General features: G+C 42.5%; 1 protein-coding gene across 10 annotated transcripts in view; it reads right to left on the bottom strand.

Annotated features, from left to right (window-relative positions):
• DNAJC6 (DnaJ heat shock protein family (Hsp40) member C6) overlaps positions 1-22,243 on the bottom strand; it is a 100,449-nt gene that overhangs the window by 51,462 nt on the left and 26,744 nt on the right. The window lies entirely within an intron of this gene.

Below are 22,243 nucleotides of genomic sequence, written 5' to 3'. Positions count from 1 at the left end.
TTTTCCCCCAAAGCACTTCACTTTACAGATCTTGGAATTGTTTTTTCCTGAAGTCATTACCATGGCAGCATCAGGGATGTCATTTGAGTTTTGTTTTTAAACAAACTCTAAGACATACGAACACCTCTATAATTATGATCCAGCACGTCTCTTCTAAGTCAATGTTAAGCCACACAACAGCTCTGTGATATAGGCAAGAAGGGATCTAATCCTGCATTCCCTGGGCCCCCAGAGCTGCCAGTGAAGTTTCTGAGTGCTTCAGTATTATCCCAATTTTTACAGAAGGGGAAAGTTAAATTTATGACTTGTTCAAGGCCATAGGGAGTGTCAATGGAGATTAGAATTGAGGATATCCTAACTCACTTCTTTCCCTTAGACTATGAGTCTTGACGCTATCTTCCATGCTTGTCACTTAGTGCCTTTCATCCGAGGATCTCAAGTCATTTTATAAACATTAATGGAGATATACAAACCCACACTTAAAATGTGAAGGTGATTGTTATTTCTAAAGGACACTTCTCTGCACAGGTGACTCCTTTCAGCCACTCATAATAGATAATATTAAGTGCTGCATTTGTCAAATATACTTGCAAGAGTAGCCATCAAAATCTAACAAGTGTTAGAGAAAATCCTTTGCCCATGCCTATTTATAACTGCAAATTGGAGGTGATCAGTTATATGCTGTGCACCTCCGAGATTCATCTAATTTAAATGAGACACTTAAAGCACCAAAGTGCATAGTAGTTTTATAAATGGAACTCACTCACATTAATGAAAATTACCTGCATAAATCTCTCAGGCATCCAGGAAAGATTAGACCCTAAACTCTGCTTCTAAAGAATTAGCAAATTTGAAAGAAGAAATATTTAAGCTACAGCTTTTGCTCATTTGATCCAGTTGCCCTTTTAATTTTTGTATTAGTTTTTCAGTGCTGTTAGATTCCCTAGAATCCTTCAAACACAGGTGTACAAAACGCATAACATGTATTGCTATTATAAAGCAATACCTGAGATGCTCAGTCCCTGTCAGAAACATACCCCATGAGCAAGATGTGCTCTGACAGAGTAGATCAGCAGAGCACAGTAATCAATTCCAAAGGTTTGCCTACCCTTTGGGATCCCATTACAAAGGTTTCATTCCTGTACTTCTAGTAAATATCTAGTAAAAAAAAAATAAGACTTGCAAAGTGAACTTTTAAAATGGTACAACTTTTGTAGCTCCATGATGTAGCGGCTTAGCAATGTTGGAGAGGCAGTCAGCTAACAAGCCAACAGGCTGTGGTTGCTCTGCCGTGACTGGTTATGTGAAGTATACAGCAGAAGGAAGAGGTTTGTTGCACTGTGGTCTAGTGCAGTGTTTTCCAAAGTAAAGTAGAGCGTGTAGCCCCTACCCCCACCTCGCAGTGGAGGTGGGGGGGCATAGAGAGGTCTCAATTGTTCTCCAGAGTCTCAGCTTTCATTACAAAGAGTCTCTAGTTGTTAAGGTTGCAAAGAAAACCTCAAAAAAGTGACCTGAGTGGAAGTAATGCAGTAATGGGTCTGCAGACAGCCTGAGAAACAATAGTGCTGTAGTGTGAACTGCCTCCTTCTTCCCCATGCGGGCTAAGTCAAATGTCGATGATATTTTAAAATGTAAACATTGTTGACGTTTCATTGCTGGTCTAAGAATGCAAGAAGATCTACACAATCTACACTGAGGGACCCCTCATTTTGGGTAGGCCTTTACAGCACAAGAGGGAGCACAATTGGTTACCCCTGAAGTGGGGTTCCACTTTCAAAAGTTTGAGAAATACTGGTTGAGTGGATAATGCACTGGAATGGGAGTCAGGAGACCTGGAGGTCTATATCCAGCTCTCCCACTGATCTGCCATGTGACCTTGGGCAAGTCACTATTTGTGACAACTCTCTGCCTCTCACCCTTCGCCTTGTCCATTTTGGTTGTAATCCCTTTGGGACAGGGACACAGTATATGTTTTTACGATGGCTATCATGATGAGTTCCAATCTTGGTGGGCATCTAGGTCCTACTGTAACACAAATAGGTAAGGGAATACAGCCTTTGACGAAGCACAATTGTGATTTTGATTGATTAATTTTGATCAGAGAGAGGGTTCTAACTGAAAGTTTTGATTAGTTGTTTTCTATGAAGAGTAAATGACGTTTCTGGGTACTGTTCTAGTGAAGAGTTATAAAAGGCAGTGATTTATCATATTTCTTGGCACTAACACTTGTTTATGAAGTTACAGTCTACATCTATCAAAGCACAGATGCATTCTCTCAGACATTCATCTAGGACATAACCAGTATATTACTGGAGCACAGTTCCATGTAAAATGGCCATACATTAAGATCATCATCCAACTATTCCTTTATCGGTAAACATTCACACTTTTCTGAAGGTTGCAAGTGAGACAATTCTGTAGGACAGTGGTTTTAAACCTGTGGTCTGCAGATCCTTGGAGGTCCACAGATTATATGTAAGATTACCAAAGGGGTCTGAAACTCTGTTTGACATTTTTTAGGGGTCTGCAAATGAAAAAAAGTTGAAAACCACTTCTGTAGGAAGCTGGTAACCTAGCCAATTTACCTCTCCTCTAAACCCCATTCTCTCCTCCCTCTCAAACCCAAAGTCAGGAAGAAACAAGGAAAAAAAACGTATCTGACTTGACTGATCATGTCCATTTCCCTTCATAATGCAGGATAATAGTCCAAAGCAATGACAAGTTGATGATTACAAATATAAAAGTATAAGAACTGCCATACTGGGTCACCCCAGGATCCTGTTTCCAACAATAACCAGTACCAGAGCTTCAGGGGAAATGTACAGAACAGGGCAGTTCGAGTGATCCACCCGTCTTCCCCTCCGGGCTTCTAGCAGTCAGAGGTGTAGAGTCACCCCAAACATGCAGTTGCATCCTTGACAATCTTGGCTAATAGCCATTGATGGATCTATCCTCCATAAACTTATCTAGTTCTATTTTGAACCCATTTATACTTCTGTCCATCACAACATACCATGGCAATGCGTTCCAAAGGCTAATTGTGCATTGTGTGAAAAAGTACTTCCTCTTGTTTGTATTAAAACTGCTGCCTATTAATTTCATCAGGTGAACCCTGGTTTTTGTATTGTGAGAAAGAGTAAATAACACTTCTCTATTCACTTTTTCCACACCAGTCATGATTTTATAGCCCTCTATTGTATCTCCCCTTAGTCGTCTCTTTTCTAAACTGAACAGCCCTAATCTTTGTAATCTTTCCTCATATGGAAGCCATTTCATACCCTTGATCATCTTTGTTACCCTTCTTTGAACTTTTTCCAGTTCTATTATATCCTTTTTGAGATGGGGCAACCAGAACTGGACAGAGTAGTCAAGGTGTGGACACACCACATCCGGATATTAAACGGATATTATATTTGATCTTAGATAAAAGTGTGTGGAGGTTGGGGGGAGAAATAAAGGATGTACAGGCACAGACAATCTAAAAATGAGTCCCTACTTACAATTTTGTCTTAAATTTCTAAGTAATGGTAGTTTAAAATAAATATATGATGGCACCAGCACCCCCTAAGCATGTTAGTTTTACTGTGGTAAGTAATTTATGCTTATTCCTGCTAACTTAGTCCTTCAAAATTACATATCAAATTAAATTACATATCAAAGCACCAGCCTGTGAGTATTACATATTAGGCATCAGTAGAGTGCTGATTCTATTATGTATATGCTCATGGCTGAAACTTCAGCTTCTGAAAAGCTAGTGTGAAGTAATGTTTTCTCCACTAGACCAAGGAGTTAAATTGCACTTTTTATGCTTTTAGCCTCAGTCAATAAGCATATACGTGGTTTCCAATACATTTAGCTGTTAAATAAATTTAAAACATGAAATAAATTTGATATCCCAAAATGCACAGAGTGACAGCAGTGTATAAATTCTATAGTCACCATGACAAGGGTGAGATGAGAATTGAAGTGGTGGAAAGAATTGCAATTTACTGAGGCAAATGCAAGGGACAAACCAGAAAGAGCAAAGATATTGCAGGCAAAATAAAAGGATCTGTAATTGAGATCAGATTCCTCATTGGCAGCAAGAAGACACAAACTGAAAAAAAGCTAAAATTACATGACTTACATGATTTTAAGAGGGGATCAAGGGGTAATAGAGCATACCCATATATCTAAGCTTAGAGGAGGAAAGTTTCTGTAGTCATTGATTAGAGACAAAACAGAACATCTGGAAAAGTACAGACTGGGGAAAGACAGCATGGATTAATAAGAAATCATGACTACATCTGATAAGTTTCCCACAATGACAATAAGACACAAGAGTAAAGCAGTAGACACTTCACTGAGATTTCAAGAAAGTTTTTAACGTTACACTGTCCACATAACTAGCAAGGTTTATAACATGTACTGAAAATCCCAATTTAAAACAAGGTCTTTGTAACAGAGGTTAGTGCTCATTGGGTACAACTTGGGTAAGAGTAGGCACATGGCAATATGGCAGAGAACTTTGTTACATCCACTTTTCATGCATACTTTACATCCCCAGGTGTAAAGATATCACAGAGTATACATCTGCTATATTGACTCCCTGAGGAAGGAAACTGGAGCATCTGCATGAGTGTCAGGAATGAGGCCCTGCAGCTGCATCTGTCCATTCATCAGGCAGTCAATGAGCACAGCTGGGCGACAGCAGAACCACCTGATTGGCTAAGGCAGTCAGGTGGCTTGGTCTTCAGCAAAGCAGCTGCACAGGATCAGGTCTAGTCAATGCACACCTATGAATTCTCTGCCTCCCTACCCTTATCACATTCCAATCCCTGCTCCTGACTAGATGTGCCCTGCACCCAACCACACTCCAGTCCTGCCTTTGCTGTCTTCAGATAATCTGGTTCTGCCTCTCAGCTCTGATGCCTGGTGCTGATGCTGTCTCAAACCTTGCCTCTGGCATTTGGACTCTGACCACTAGGCCTGACTACCTATGACCCAGTCACCTGACAATGAGGCAAAGTATCTTAGACATAGACATGGAATGGGAAGGGATAGCTCAGTGGTTTGAGCATGGGCCTGTTAAACCCAGAGTTATGAGTTCAATCCTTGAGGGGGCCACTTAGGGATCTGGGGCAAAATCAGTACTTGGTCCTGCTAGTGAAGGCAGGGGGCTGGACTCAATGACCTTTTAGGGTCCCTTCCAGCTCTATGAGAGACATATATATGGAGATATAGCTATTTTTTATATTAAATGAAAATTTAAACACTAGGTAAAAAAGACCAGTATTCAGACACTAACTCAAGAAAGAGAAAGGGGCAGGGAAGATGCCACTGAGCAGGAACTTGAAGTTCAATTTTAATATTAGCCAATGGTTAAGAAAACAAGTATAAACTGGGATGTATAGAGAAATGATTAGATCACAAAGCCCATGAGACTATAACAGTGTTAAAACAGCTGGTGCTCCTTCATCTGGAGAATTGTGCACAGTTTGGCCATTTTACAATAAGCATCTTGAAGACAGTAAAGTTTAAAGATGGAGAATAAAGGGTCTTGAGTATACGGGAAAGCTAAATTCATTAGAAGAGGGTTGATAGTAGAGGGTAATGATTGAGGTGCATGTAGCTCACCAACTATTGAATGGAAAGGAAACGCTTCTTCACTAAGCTGTTACAGAGTCTTCAGCTATCCCTCGATGCCTCATTGTCAGGAGACTGGGTCATAGGTGTTTTTAAGAGGCTGAGGAAGATAGGTCCATCAATAGCTATTAGCCAGGATGGGCAGGAATGGTGCCCCTAGCCTCTGTTTCCGGAAGCTGGGATTGGGTGACAGGGCATGAATCACTTGATGATAACCTGTCTGTTCATTCCCTTTGGGGCACCTGGCATTGGCCACTGTCAGAGGACAGGATACTGGGCTTGATGGACCTTTGGTCTGACCCAGTATAGCCGTTCTTATGTTCAATTCGTGCCCTGCAGATTTTCCCACAGAGTGACAGGGTCAGGAACAAGAAAAAAAGATAAAGAATTTTTTTCTAAGTAGGTGATTAGCATAAGAAACAGACAAAGAGGCAGTAAGAGAAACCATAAAGAATGCTAGACGGGAGGGTGACACACTACAGGATACAAACGCTGACTGAGAAGGTCGAGATGCTAGTATGAACTGCAGGCTCTTCTGAAATGTGATGAGTGTACCCAATCTGTATAACTGTCTACGAGTATATTTGAAACTTGTATAGTTAAATGTGTACCTGGCTAATGTGAATAATTGTGTATGGTCATTGTAGGAGATCTGAGGGGATTCACTGACATCAATGAGAAACTGAATTCTAGCAACATGCTACTGTTTGCATACGTTAAGGTTGCCTCCAACGTATACTACCCCATTTTACTGAAGAACAGCATTTTATACCATTCCTATACCCTTACGGCCTGAATTCCTCTCCTTTCCTGAACATACAACCACATTCTTCCTCTATTTCAGATTCACAGCCTTTCAGCAACTGAAGCATACTGGTGTCATAGAATCATAGGACTGGAAGGGACCTTGAGAGGTCATCTAGTCCAGTCCCCTGCACTCATGGAAGGACTAAGTATTATCTAGACCATTCCTGACAGGTGTTTGTCTGACCTGTTCTTAAAAATCTCCAATGATGGAGATCCCACAACCTCCCTAGGCAATTTATTCCAGTGCTTAACCACCCTGACAGTTAGGAAGTTTTTCCTAATGTCCAACCTAAACCTCTCTTGCTGCAATTTAAACCCATTGCTAATTTACATAACAAAATGTGTGGGTCTATCATGTAGCACCACACTGGCGATTCAGCCCTTAACTACCGCACACTGAAGCGGGAAGGTGTTTGCTGCATTGTGCTAAGTTTTAACCGAATACCAGGTCAGCGGATTTCCCTCTGTGTTTTAGCCAGTGATGTGTCCTGTAAGTAACACTAAACATACTTCAGTTACAGTGAAGCCACCCCTATACACAAACACATACACACAATCTATTTCATGCAATATAGACAAGATTCCAAATTAGGTTTGGAAGCAGCAAACTGAAAGGGTGTAGGCATAGCACACACACCCTGGCTAGATCTCTGGTAGGGTAGCTCTCAAGTTAGGCTACGTCTACACTTGCACGCTTCCCAGGCTACTTTTCCATGTACTGCTAGCCCATGTACCTTGTGCCTGCACCAAATGTCCACGTGTGCTGTGCTGGGGCACGAGTATAGACCGGGCGCAGGCATTTTCCCACATACACACTGGCTGCCTCTTTTCCGTACCTGACGATAGCGCTACCATTTCAGGGACAGTATCCCAGAATCCTCTGCATCATGAGAGACACTCTGGGAACTGCCTTGCTGTGTGTTGCTGGTACTGTATGCCGCCTTCACACATTTTGCAATGGCAGCTCCCAGTTCTCTCTCCCCTCTGCCAAACTGCATTAGAAGATATCGAGCAAGTCCAGAATTATGCCTGATCGTAGGACAAATGTTCATGTGGTCCAGTACTGGCTGCTGGATGGAATGGGTCCAGAAATATTTGAGATGCCAAAGATGGCTTACCAAAAGGCTGAATGAAAATCCACTGCAGTCCCATGGAACAGATGTCTTCAGTGCTGGGATTGCAATAGTATGCCCATGGGTGGACCGCTGCTTCTGGTCCTGGAGAATGAGCACCGTGTGGTGGGACCACATTGTCTTGGAGTCCTGGGATGATGACCAGTGGCTGCATAACTTCCAAATGAGAAAACAGACCTTCATGGAGCTGTGCAAAAAGCCTGCACCAACGCTCCAGTGCCAGCCCACTCATTCTTGAAAATGCATACCACTCCAGAAGCAGGTAACGATTGCCCCTTGGAAGCTGGCAACACCTGACAGCTACCGGTCAGTTCCAAACCATTTTGGGGCTGAGAAGTCAACTTTTTGGGTGGTGGATGTTCAGGTTTGCTATACTGTCCATATTGTAATCTACCCACAGGTGGCTGCCATAACTGAAGTCCCTGAATTATAGTGGGATTTCCAAGGATGGGTGCGAGGGCAGTTCTGATGCAGGGGGCAATCCCAATACTTTGCCCACTGAAGGGAGCCGGTGAATATGTGATGAATTTATTCTCCAAGGCTCCGTGGGCTTCAGGGGTTAGTCCATGAACACCAGTGCTGGACACCTGTGAAAGGTCCATGATGCCAGGAGCTCAGGATTGTATTGCGGGGGGTAAAAGGGACTTAATTGCCCAGAAACGACGTGGTTATATCCAGTGTTTCTGTGCCAACAGTTATTTTGGGAGATCTCACAAAGCCAGTCCTAACATGGCTCATGCAGCCATACCCCGACATCACCAACCCAATAAAAAGGAACTTTAACTACCGACTGACTAGCTGCAGAATTGTGTTGGAGTGCACCTTTGGACATCTGCAAGCTCACTGGCGAAGCCTGCAGATTCACCTGAATGCCATTGTAGCCAGAGCAGTTCACATTATCATGGCATGCCATGCCTTGCATAATATGTGTGATGCTAAAGGGGAATACTTCCAGAGCAAGTGGGTACAGGACAGATCCGGTTTTCAAAATCTATACAGTCAGCTGGATCCCTCCCACGTGCACACTGCTCCTGGTTCCTGGAAATTCGTGATGCTATTTGCTCACACATTGTGGATTAGTGTGGAGCCAGAGTGTGACTTAGGACTGGAACGCGATGGTGCTGCTGGAAAAACCTGATCGAACATTGCTACATATTTGTGTTGTGATATACCTCAGTGGGTTTTGATCCCCTGCGGACGATGTTAATGTGCTAACTGGAAGCAGGTAATTGGGCAGGGGCCCGCAAGGTTAACACCTTTGGCGGTGGTTTTGTGCCATGGAGAGTATATATGCACTTTCATGCCATCATTGAGCAATGTTTTTTGTTATATGGTAACAGCTCTGTTTCAGGGTGCTTTATGGGGAGCAATGAAGCATTGTTAAAGTTATTTAAAAATAGTTCTGTAGGGTTTGGGGAGGGGCTTCACACATTCCTTCCTTACAATGTTTTCTGACACCGTTGCTCATAGCACTTATCCTAGAAACATGGAAGTGTAGGCCTGGAAGTGACCTCAAAAGGTCATCTAGTCTAGCCCCCTGCACTGAGGCAGGACTCAGTGTTATCTATACACCCTTGACAGGTGTTTGTCTAACCTGTTCTTAAAAACTTCCAGTGATGGAGATCTCATAACCTCCTCAGGTAATTTGCTCTAGTGCTTAACTACCGTTACAATTAGGACGTTTTTCCTAATGTATAACCTAAATCTCCCTTGCTGCAATTTACTTCTTATCCTGTCCGCAGTGATTAAGGAGAACAGTTTATCACCCTCTTCTTTATAACAACCTTTTACATACTTGAAGACTTATGTCCCCCCTCCCTCAGTTTTCTCTTCTCCAGACTAAACAAACCCATTTTTTTCAATCTTTCCTCGTAGGTCATGTTTTCTAGACAGTTAATCATTTTTGTTGCTCTTCTCTGGACTTTCTCCAATTTTTCCACATCTTTTCTGAAGTGTAATGCCAAGAACTGGACATAGCATTCCAGTGGAGGCCATATCAGTGCTGAGCAGAGTGGAAGAATTACTTCTTGCTTACAACACTCCTGCTAATACTTCCCAGAGTGAGGGGTGGTGGATTTTGTTTGTTTGTTTTTTGTCGTTGTTTTTTTGCAACAGTTTTACATTGCTGACTCATTTAGTTTGTGATTCGCTATAACCCCCAGGTCCTTTTTTGCCACACTCCTTCCTAGGCAGTCATTTTCCATTTTGTATTTGTGCAACTGATTACTCCTTCCCAAGTGTAGTACTTTGCATTTGTCCTTATTGAATTTCATCCTATTTATTTCAGACCATTTCTCCAGTTTGTCAAGGTCTTTTGAATTCTAATCATGTCCTCCAAAGTGCTTGCAACCCCTCCCAGCTTGGTATCATCTGCAAACTTTATACGTGTACGCTCTATGCCAGGGGTGGCCAAACTGTGGCTCGCAAGCCCCCTCTTTTACCATTAAAGTGCAGCTCGCAAGCCCCCTCTGCCCCCCCATTCTCTGCCTACCAGACTGCGGATGGGGGGGGCGGAGGCTTGGGACCTCTGCCTTGCAATGGGGTGGTCAGGTAGGAGCTTCTGTCCAGAGGGGAGGAAGGTCTCGGGGCTCTTCCTGCAGTTGCTCTTCAGGGAAGGCTTCCTCAGTCGGCCTGGTAGAAATGCAGAATCACATGCTCCTCTTCCTCCAGGTTTCCTCAGGCTTCCTCCAGAGTCCCTGCTGCCTCCTCACTGTGCCCCTTAATGGCATCTGGTCATACAATAAGGCCAGCGGGATTGAGGAGAGGATCATGAGTAACTTCAGGCTCCATACTTGCAGTCCTGGAGCGTGCCCGGTCCAGCTCATCGTAGCATGGGCATGTGCTAGGTCCCCTCCTGGAGTGATCATTGAGTCCTTCACTCTCCCCTACAAGAGCCTCAGGTCCTTCATGTGCATGCAGCAATGGGCTAGCTAGTGAATCCTGTCTCCTCCAGCCTTTATGAAAGGCCCCGTTAGAGGAGAATGTTCCTGCTGATCCGAGCAAAGCTGTGAGGACGGTGTACTCCGAGCACATACTGATCAGAACCCAGGTGTGTTCCAGAGACTAGAAACTCTTGGAACATGATCCATGGTCACCTGTCCTGAGCAATAGAATTCATGGGAGAACTGATCTGAAGTGCTCAGCGCAGGTTGCTACTACCCCAGCAATGGAAGGCGGGAGGATCAAGTCTGGGACCTTTATGCCTTTGGGTAAGGGTCAGGCAGTATGTAAAGGGATGAGTGCATTGTGGGAATAGCCCTGGAGGACTATCGATACCCATGACCTGGCACACACCCATTGGCCATGTCCATACTGCACTACAGGACTGATATGGGGCCATGCCACAGCAGAGGCACGTACCTACCCACACCCCCATGCATGTAGCTTTTGTTCTGTGTGCTATCATTCAGGATCATGCTTCAGGGTTTTAGATATGGATAATAGGGAGGTCATAACACATCAAGGCACGTGTAATGGTGTACAGTCACAAGTGCAGGTGTAGCCTTCCAGGATGTGCGCCAAGCTTATCTCCTCTTCCACAAACCCCACACCTTTTACTGTTCCTATTTGTATAACCTTTCCCCACACACACTTCCAAAAAGGGAGATTCACCCCTCTCTCATTTTCAAACAAGAGGCATTTCTTTATGTCCTGTGTGAATTATCTATAGTCACAGAAATGCAGGGCTGTAAGGACCTCTGGAGGTCACCCAGTCCATCCCCCCACACTGAAGCGGGATTAGACTATCCCTGACAGATGTTAGTTTAAAAAACCCAAAGTCGGGGATCGCCCAGCCTCCAGGAATGCTGCTCACTCAAATGAGGCAGTATTAATAAGTGACTTGCACACTCATCCCTAGCATTTACATCAATTTAAATATTTTGTCCAAATACTGATTTTACGAAACTTGTAACACCCATGTTTTGGCTACACCTTTTATCTGGAGTTTTGTGCACATTGGGCAGAAACTGCCTCCAGACTTTATATAAGTCCCAAATGGTTCAATGACTGCAAAGGCAAGTTCCAGGACAGTCTACTTTTATAAATGATGTAGCTCCTTTTGGAAAGCTGTTGGGCCTTATTTTCTCCTGTAGGGGCATGAATGACTCTGCCTGAAAGGGAGAATAGGATCCCTCACAGGACTGTTGTGCAGATAAAAGCATTAAAAAATTGCAAGGCACTTAGATATTAAGGTAATGGGGGCTATGTGAGTAACTAAAATAGAGCTCTTGACTACAGTAACACATTATTCTGTGCATAAGAAGTTGAAAAAAATATTGGCCATGGTGGCCATGTATAAATTGAAAGGTGCGGAGCATTGTTGCAGGTTCTTGCCATGCAGGACAATGCATTGTAATAAAGACTCCGAGAGAAATCATCAATACTTGCAGGAATGAGCTTTGTTTATTATGCAGTCACTGCTAATGTACAGAAAGGCTATGTTCACTCCTAGACAGTAAGTCCTAGTGGCTAGAGCAATGGACTGGGAGTCAGGAGACCTGGGTTCTAGTCCTGGCATTGCCAGTGATCTACTAGATGACCTTTGGCAAGTCACTTTCCCCTCTCTGTGTCTCAATATCCTGACCTGTAACATGGGGATAATGATACTGCTCTCCTTTGTAAGGCACTTGGAAATCTACCAATGAAAAGTGCTACCTGTGAATATTCTAGCAATTAAATTCCACATGTAATTTTTCTTCAGTTTCTTTCAATTTCAAGTCGTCGTCCTCCACCAGCTCATGTAAACATACAGCACTATAAATTCCAAGAATAATCCTTACATTTGTATACAAATTTATAAAAGCAACACAGAATGACCACATAAGTAATTTTTATGAGTAAAGCCTTAAGGTTTTATAATCAGACTGCCTACATATAAACTTCATGACATTTTTGAGAACTCTAGGAAATATTACTGCTGTTTCTTCAGAACTTTACAAGTTTGCCTCGTTGTCTAAACAATATTCCTTAACAACAACAAGCAGATATATTTTAAGGAAAGGGTACAAAATAACCCAGTGTTACAAGTGACCTGAGCAAAACATCTGCACTGTGAGCAATTCCCCTCTCCCCCCGCCTTCCCCATTGGTCATTCAAGTTTATTTATACCAAATGAAAGATTTTCCTTGTTTGTGAAATTTACATTATGATGAGCAAAATGTGTTGGCAGTCAAAGTGATTAAATGCTGAAACTTGTCAAAGCAATGAAACTTGTTTTTAAAGTTTACACTAAAACTAAAACTGAGAAAAAACAGCGTGTAAAGCTACTGCCACATCACATGCAAGAAGAATCAGGCCATGCTATTCAGTGTTCAAAACAAAGAGGCTTATGAAATGGAACCTTCTCTTTTAAAAATGCAGAGACACAAAACAAAGCAGACATTGTCTGAGAGATCCTCTATCTCATTGCCAGTGATATGGAGATGTCTCTCTCCTGACTCAGTCGGGATAAGCACCAACACACAAAGTTTAGATTTGTGGGTATGCAAATTTAAAACAGTTAAAGAAATCCTGACTTTATACTTCCAATGGATTTTAGATAATTTTCAGATTATGAATAATTTAAGAACACTGTACCATACCAATGTGAACAGCAATTTCATTAGTTTTATTAAGCGTGTTCTTACTGTTACTTTCATATTTGTTTCAGAGTAGCAGCCGTGTTAGTCTGTATCCGCAAAAAGAAGAACAGGAGGACTTGTGGCACCTTAGAGACTAACAAATTTATTAGAGCATAAGCTTTCGTGGACTATAGCCCACTTCTTCGGATGCATATAGCTATATGCATCCGAAGAAGTGGGCTATAGTCCACGAAAGCTTATGCTCTAATAAATTTGTTAGTCTCTAAGGTGCCACAAGTCCTCCTGTTCTTCTTTTTTCATATTTGTGTGTTTAACCAAACACTCATTTTCTTTCAATATTCAGCTTGTTAGTGCGAGACAGCATTACTACACGTCACAGCGGAAGCAAGAAGTTCATCTTACTCCTCCATTGCCTATTCCTCATTCTCTAACCACTTTCAGCCACCCATAAACTCTTCTCCATATTCCGTATCAGGTATTATTTTTTTCTGTATTTGTTTTATATTTTCTGTCTCTTTCCGCTTTTGCTCAAATCTTCCATTACTAATTTTGCCTTTTTTGTCCTCGTTCTAAATTCAGTCCACTCTAAACCCTGGTCTACACTACGAGTTTAGGTCGAATTTAGCAGCGTTAGATCGATTTAACCCTGCACCTGTCCACACGACAAAGCCACTTTTGTTGACTTAAAGAGCTCTTAAAATCGATTTCTGTACTCCTCCCCGACGAGGGGATTAGCGCTGAAATCGACCCTGCTGGGTTGAATTTGGAGTAGTGTGGATGCAATTCGACGGTATTGGCCTCCAGGAGCTATCCCAAAGTGCTCCATTGTGACCGCTCTGGACAGCACTCTCAACTCAGATGCACTGGCCAGGTAGACAGGAAAAGCCCCGCGAACTTTTGAATTTCATTTCCTGTTTGGCCAGTGTGGCGAGCTGATCAGCACAGGTGACCATGCAGAGCTCATCAGCACAGATGACCATGGAGTCCCAGAATCGCAAAAGAGCTCCAGCATGGACCGAATGGGAGGTACTGCATCTGATTGCTGTATGGGGAGACGAATGCGTGCTATCCAAACTCCGTTCCAAAAGACGAAATGCCGGAATATTTGAAAAAATCTCCAAGGGCATGAAGGACAAAGGTTATAATAAGGACCCGCAGCAGTGCCACGTGAAGCCTACCAAAGAACCAGAGAGGCAAACGACCGCTCCGGGTCAGAGCCCCAGACATGCCGCTTCTATGATGAACTGCATGCCATTCTAGGGAATGCCCCTACAACTACCCCACCCCTGTGCTTCCCTCCTCCCCCACCCCTCCCAGGCTACTTTGGCAGTTATCCCCCCATTTGTGTGACGAATTAATAAAGAATGCATGAATTTGAAACAACAATGACTCTATTGCCTCTGCAAGCGGAGATCAAAGCGGGGAAGGGAGGGCGGTTGGCTTTCTGGGAAGTAGAGTCAACCAAGGGGGCGGGTTTTCATCAAGAAGAAACAAACAGAACTTTCACACCGTAGCCTGGCCAGTCATGAAACTGGTTTTCAAAGCTTCTCTGATGCACAGCGCATCCTGCTGTGCTCTTCTAACCGCCCTGGTGTCTAGCTGCATGTAATCAGAGGCCAGGCGATTTGCCTCAACCTCCCACGCCGCCATAAACGTCTCCCCCTTACTCTCACAGATATTGTGGAGCACACAGCAAGCAGTAATAACGATGGGAATATTGGTTTCACTGAGGTCTAACCGAGTCAGTAAACTGTGCCAGCGAGCTTTTAAACGTCCAAAAGCACATTCTATCACCATTATGCACTTGCTCAGCCTAGAGTTGAACTGCTCCTTACTACTGTCCAGGCTTCATGAGCCCTGGGAGCAAGGGGTAGGCTGGGGTAGGTGCGACCACGCGGTGCTGCTGACTGGGCGAGCAGCCTGAGGCAGAAGCCTCCCGCTGGCATGATATTCCAGGCAGGACTGAATCTCCATTAGATGAAACTTAAAGAAGAGAATGACCTGGAGTCATTCCCATTTTTGTCCAGGTGCCCCTGACCGACCTCACCGAGGCTGGCCAGGAGCACTCATGTCTGCCCACGCGCCCCCCGACCAACCTCACCGATGTCAGCCAGGAGCACCCATGGGACAATGACAGCAGCTAGCAGTCATATTGTACCGTCTGCCGTCCGCATGGCAAGGCAAGGGGATGTTGCTGTGTAGCACTGCAGTACTGCGTCTGCCAGCAGCACCCAGGAGACATATGGTGACAGTGAACTGAGCGGGCTCCATGCTTGCCATGGTATGTCGTCTGCACGGGTAACCCAGGAAAAAAGGTGAGAAACGATTTTTTGACGTTGCTTTCATGGAGGAAGGGAGGGGGGCCTGATGACATGTACCCAGAACCACCCGCGACAATGTTTTTGATCCATCAGGCATTGGGAGCTCAACCCAGAATTCCAATGGGCGGCGGAGACTGCGGGAACTGTGGGATAGCTACCACAATGCAACGCTCCAAAAGTCAATGCTAGCCTCGGTACTGTGGACGCACACCGCCGACTTAATGCACTTAGTGGGGACACACACAATCAAATCGATTTCTAAAAAAATCGACTTCTATTGAATCGACTTAATTTCGTAGTGTAGACATACCCTAAGGCTGTGTACACACTACTTCTTACATCCGTATAAGTTCTGCTGCGCTGCTGTAAGCTCTGTAGTGTAGCCATAGCCTAAGATTCCTCTCTGGAGGTTGGTCTTTCGGATTATTCTTGAACAAAGATAAGCAGTGAACCTATTAAAATGACATAAGGAAGTCTTGTAGTGGTGGTAGTCTGGGATGATTTTCTGCAGCTGTAATTTTGCCCCCTGGTACACATACAAATACATTATGATACAGTTTTTAGTTACAGGATCACACACATTTCTCACTAACACATGCACTGTCTGATCAGCCCTAGGAGCGGTGAATGGCTGGAGCATGCTCAGTGACGATTGAATCTTTTAGCATTAGCAATTCTCTACTGAGCATGTGCAAACTAAGATTTTTTTCCAAAGACTTATAAATTGGCCAAATTTGGGCAGATTTTTACAGGGACAGCAAAAGGCATATCCCTGATACAAAGACCAGCCATATTTCAAATCCCTGCTCCAAAGCATAGGTGTGGGAGAGCTGGTCAAAGAAAAGAACTTAAGATGTATTTTTTTTAAAAATGAACAAAACAATGTTTTCTCCCCTAGCCTTGTTCCTGGCAATAACTGGACCATTTTGCCTTAAATTTTCTTGAAAAAATTCAGATACCCAGCATGGAAAGTTTCAGCTGAAACGATTAAAGTTTGGCAAAGTTATATGCAACTGAACACAGGGTCTCATAATGGAAAATGTTGGTCAATCTTAATAAGCACTGATATCAGCCCTATCTAGAATATAATGACTGAGAACAAAAATTATGAAACTATGAGCTAAATCCATGAATCCTACCAGTAAATGTTCAGCATTACTGTGGATCATTTATACCTTTGCATTCCTACTTAATCAAAACAAAAAGTAAAGTCAACACAATTGCAATTTGAACCAGAATGGTAAAATTTCATGTCTTATGTCGTGTCAGAGAGAAACGAAGTTCATATTATTTAAATAAAACAAATTCCCTACCTTGTATTACCAACATCTTAAATTATTCAAACAGGAACTTTCTCCATTTCACTCAGCTTGGACAATGGACACAGACCAGTCAGGTCGTCTCTTGTTTTCATGTGCTAACACGATGTTGCGGGGCTTGGACCAAACACATTTACATGCTATAGACTCAATGGAAAGGGATGTTCAGATCAAAACATGACATACTTTAGTTAAAATCTCCCATTCTAGTCATATTACATTTTGTAATTTATATATTTAAAAAAGGTATTCTTTCATTCTACCTGCATAAGTATCTGGGAAGTTAGAATACAGCCTAAAGGTTTGGTTATTTTTATTGCAAGGAGTTATTTATAGGATTGCAAGCCTATGTTTAGACCTACTTTCAATCTTTAAGTACCATCCAAAAAAGGTTTAGTATCTTTTTTGTTTTGTTTTTTAACTAGAGGGCCATATTTTGAGTTGGGATAAGTTTGCACAACTGCACTGACTTTACTACACCAGCTGAGGAATTCCCAATGTTATGTCTTCACCATAATCCCTCACCACCTTCAGTTCCCTAATTACTTTATAACGTATCTACATCAACACTTTCCTATGCTTCTAGAGTAATGAAGCTACCTTAAATTTAATGTTGTCAAAATGCGAATCTTAAACATTTTCTTCACAGAACAGAAATAACATACAGTGCCTACCTGGAATAAAAGGAATATATTTTGTACATCTGTTTATATTTCACACTGTCGGTCTCTGGGCACTCCTTCTTCTATGCACAAACAAGTCCCTTTAATCTTATATGACTTGAGAAGACAATATGTTATAACTGGCAAACCTAAAACAACACCAAATCAAGTGAAAGCCAGAGTTTGATCAAACCCAAACCCATCTATGTCATGAAGTGTTGGTATTTACATTGGAACCATAGAGCCAATCCTAGGTTATGCCCCAATTTCTGGCACTATTTTCTCCTCTGAGTTTTCCTTGTGTAATGTAACTGGCACTTTATTAATGTACTATTGACACAGTGAAGAGCATTCTTAAACGTAACACTAAGAAACACTACCAGCAACATAACAGCATCAAAATTATGGGTCCAGTTCACTTCAGGCCAGAGGAACCCAAACTCCAGCACCCTAGTGCACTAGGAGTGCAGGTGGTACAGGCTACCAGTAACACCTGCTCTCCTGAGTGCCCAGGCCCAGCGAGTGCAGCCCCCAAAGTGGGTATTGCTTGCCTAAGAGGGATCCAGAGTAGGTCAACTGGAAAATGTGCTTATTAAGTCTCCATCAATGAGACTCCTATGGAGCTCCAGACAGATTTTAAAGCTACCCTTCCCCATTGGAACACCTGCAGGAGAGCAGCAACGATTTCTCCTCAGCCACTGGTGTAAGTCTGGCTTAATAGGAGAGGTTGCTATTTGACTCTGGAAACTTCTTTCAAATGTACTGATACAGCAAAGAGGTGAAGGGCCTGATTCCCCGCTGTTACTCCAGTTTTACAGAATGGTTCTTCGGTGGAGTTCCACTAGTGCAGAAGAGATGTGATGCAGTGAAGTATCAGGTCCCCAGTCTTTCACTGCAGCCAAAGACATGCAGGACAGAGGTGCAGTAACAACTGTCTCAACCAAACACGTCAAGTCATTGCATTCTTAGCATCTTGTAATCTAAACAGCCCCAAGATGCCTGACAACTTAAAGCTACACCAAGGGATCACTTTTCCCACCACCCAAATACAGCCAACTCCGTGATAGAAATATGGCAACTGTTCCAGAACCATCTGAAGAAGTGAGGTTTTTACCCATGAAAACTTATGCCCCAATAAATCTGTTAGTCTTTAAGGTGCCACCAGACTCCTTGTTGTTTTTGTAGATACAGACTAACACGGCTACCCCCTGATACTTGTTCCAGAACCAGCTTACCAACACCAACACTAAACATAATTTAACATGGGAAGTGAAGAATATTGTATCCTGTTGAAAAGCCAGGGGAAAGTCATGTCGGTAGAAAGTAAATGAGTTATAATCTGGCCAGAAGACCCCATCATGGATTATATATTGTATATTCTGAATATACAATATGTAATCCATATAAAAAAATAAATCAGGAATCACTTTCTCTCATCCAAAAAAAAAAGCACAGAACAATTTTCCTTAACACCATGATAAGGCATTCGTTTAGAGAGAAACCAGAATCACCAACATCACTTCTTGCAGCATTTAGGTGTCTGGGATTGGCTGTCGGCTACACTGGCCTGTTCTGACCCTAACCATCTTGTGACACTGCATCACATCACAACTGGAAGTTTTATACAGATTACCAAGAAAGGAGATTATCTTGACACTTTTGCTGTGTGTTCCCTTTGATAACACATTTTACTAGGTTAGGTTTACTGTCTTTGTCTTGTAGGACTAGCTAATTTCACCCACCTACCCATCCGCATTTTTACAGCTTTAAAACCAAATTATGTCCTTACATTCATGAGCAACTCCCCAGTGGAAGTCAATGGGAACCACATGCACACCTGAGAGGTAGTTTCAGCTCTAAAAACTTGTTTTATTCTGCAGATTAGCTAAATTATATATGTATGTATTTACTGTAGACTACAACTGATAAAATCTCTCATTTGTAATCATAAAAAATTTAATTGGGAAGACCAGGTGGAAGAAATGGACATCAAGTTTTAAGCAGAATATCACAGTTGATCCAGTATTCCTGATCTTGCTGAGAATACTCCATCCATCCAAAAATGGTTTCATTTTTAGCAGAGACAAATCACTATCAAGAAATCTCATAAGCCAATTTCAATAGCATATAAACAGAGTATTGTTGTTGCACTGTCTAGACACACAGTTGCTTGCAGTACCTCTGAAATTCATCAAATGGATATTATTAATCATGCTAATTACAGCAGTGCTCAAGAGCCAACCAAGAATGGGGCCCTAATGTGCTAGGTGCTGTACAGAGTAGTAAATTACTCTTGCCCTGAAGCACTTACAATCTAACTAGACAAGACAGACACAAGGTGGGGGAAGAGGTAAAACACCCAAGCAGAGTGAACAATGTGATGGCACCAAACTGCATGTTCTATGATTTGTTGGGAGGGATGGGGGTTTAGGTCAGGGGAATCATCTAAATGGGGGCAGGGAAAGGAAGGGTGACGGGGGACATGACAGATAAGAAGAGGACAAGAGAGGCAGGTGTGGAATAAAGCTGTGGTGAAGAGACTGTAGGAGAGGAAGAGGGTTGTAGCACACAGCAAATCAATCAGCACAGGGCAGAGAAAGTCCACTGAATGTCCAAAAGTTCCTGCCCCAAAAGATGGGGTGTCTGGCTGGTTCCTCTCTGCAATTTTTCCCCCAAGACTCCTTTGTGGTGTTGGTGGGACACTCATCTTCCAGCTTCACTGGGGATGTGGTGAGCAGACACCTCATTCAAAGGGGCAGGAACTTGGCAGAGCATGGGGAGAGGTGGGCGAACAGACCCGCCCAGGAGGCCTGGGCAGAGTAACAGCAGTGAACGCTACTCCCAGTGAGAACAGCTGACTGAGCGGAAGGAAGTGAAAAAGGCTAATCAGATTTCTCAACCATTACAATCGAATACAACACAAGTGTAATGCAGAAGTGTTGGAGACGTCCTGGAAACAGCCCTTCATCATTCAATGTATTTTGTGCATGCAAATTCTAGAAGTTCATAGTAGGCGTTATACAGTTAACCACACAGGGATTCTTGATATTTAGCAGCAGAACTTTTGATATGGCTGAAAATTGTATTAATACCTTTATATAGAAAAATACTATGTAAACACCACCATGAACACTTGTTTTTATCGAGGGAGGAAATAATGAAAATTGAACAAACAGTAGAGCAACTGCAAGAACACTCAAGTAACATACAAGCTAACATTAAGCAAAGGTCACCATTTGACATTTACTATACACTATTTGCCAGACCTGGCCAGATATAAATATTATCATCTGCCACACTTATCCTCTATTTCTATTATTCTAATGAACTCCAAGACCAATTGCTTTAATAATATGTCAAAATACAATATATATTAAGTAGACCAAAGCCACCAAGTGTCTCGGACAAGTGCCTAGATATGAGAACCTAGATAGCTAGAACTTAGCAACCTACTGTGAATAAGCATCAACTGACATACTGAGTCTAGCAAGCAAGTCTAGCACCAACATCACACTATCAAGTATTAAAGTAGATTTCTATGTTCTCTCAGAGCGAGAGGCGGTTAGAAACTAGAAAGACATGATTCATTTGCAAAAAACGTACTTAACCTGAACTTTCCCCACATGTTCTTAAAAGTAACTATTTCCCCATATGGTACTTCTTATGCCATGAATTCTTTTCCTCAAGGAAGAAATTTTAATATATTTTAACATTAAATTCTTTTCATTACTTGTACAGTGTCAGACTTAGTTTGACAGGTGTGCCTTGGGACTGAACTTCCCCATCCAAAGAATAAGTATTCAAGGAGACTGTGGTAGTGCAAACTTCCCTATGTCATCCTCTGAGAGTGCTTAGACATCAAATTGGACCCATAGAGCTCAAAAGAGTACTTCTACGACTACTCAAGATATGTCTCCACTCTAAAATTCTCTGAGAAGACTCTAGATAGTAATTGGGATGTGACCACGTGGCCCACTAGGAACTGGACTGAAACCAATTCATTTCTGCAGACATTGAAAGGCCATCATCAGATAAGTATGTTCAAATCACTAGTGACTCAGGCAAATTTGAATATGTGACCTAGAAGTGAAGGGCTCTATATCCTATTACCAATCACATGGGCCATCTGGTCCCTCCATTGCAAGATTTAACACATATACACACAAAAAAAGGTTCATGCAGCATGCATCAAAATGTATCCGATTTAATTCTACAAGTTGTTTTTAGAACAAAATGATTCCCAAATGACTTCAAAAGAAATCAATAGACTATATTCAGGATTTCTCCCCCTTTTATTGATTCCCGTTTACCATGGTTTCACAACAGCTTTTCTTCTCTTTGGGGGAAATTACAAAGAAATCAGTTGCAATGATAGTCATTTGCCTTTAATTTTACACTATCAAGAAGTGTTTCTGATTTCCAGCTCTCTGAAATTGCATTGAATCTATGAATGACCTGACCACCACCCAAACCACCTAGGTTGTTACTACTCTTATGAAAGCTGTTAGCCCGGACAAAAGACTTCTGTTGTCACTTACCATACAGGCTCATGATCATGGTGCCTTATAAAGGTAACTCCACCCTTGTTTAGTTAATCAATGCTTACAAAATAGCATCAACATCTTCAGGATAGTTGTTTCCTATTCAGTATATTTAGCTGCACAACAGCACAATGCATTTCTCATTTAGATAATGAACTCCCTCCTACTCTCCTAAGCATGCTCATTCAAAAGATTTACCATGCCTGGGAAATGCACAGATTACATTCCGATGGAGGTACATTTTCTTGCTATG

The sequence above is a fragment of the Chrysemys picta genome, chromosome 8 (assembly GCF_011386835.1).
Source record: "Chrysemys picta bellii isolate R12L10 chromosome 8, ASM1138683v2, whole genome shotgun sequence".
Lineage (NCBI taxonomy): Eukaryota > Metazoa > Chordata > Testudines > Emydidae > Chrysemys > Chrysemys picta.
The sequence above is the reverse complement of the archived record's forward strand: the minus strand, read 5'-3'. Positions and strand labels throughout refer to the sequence as shown.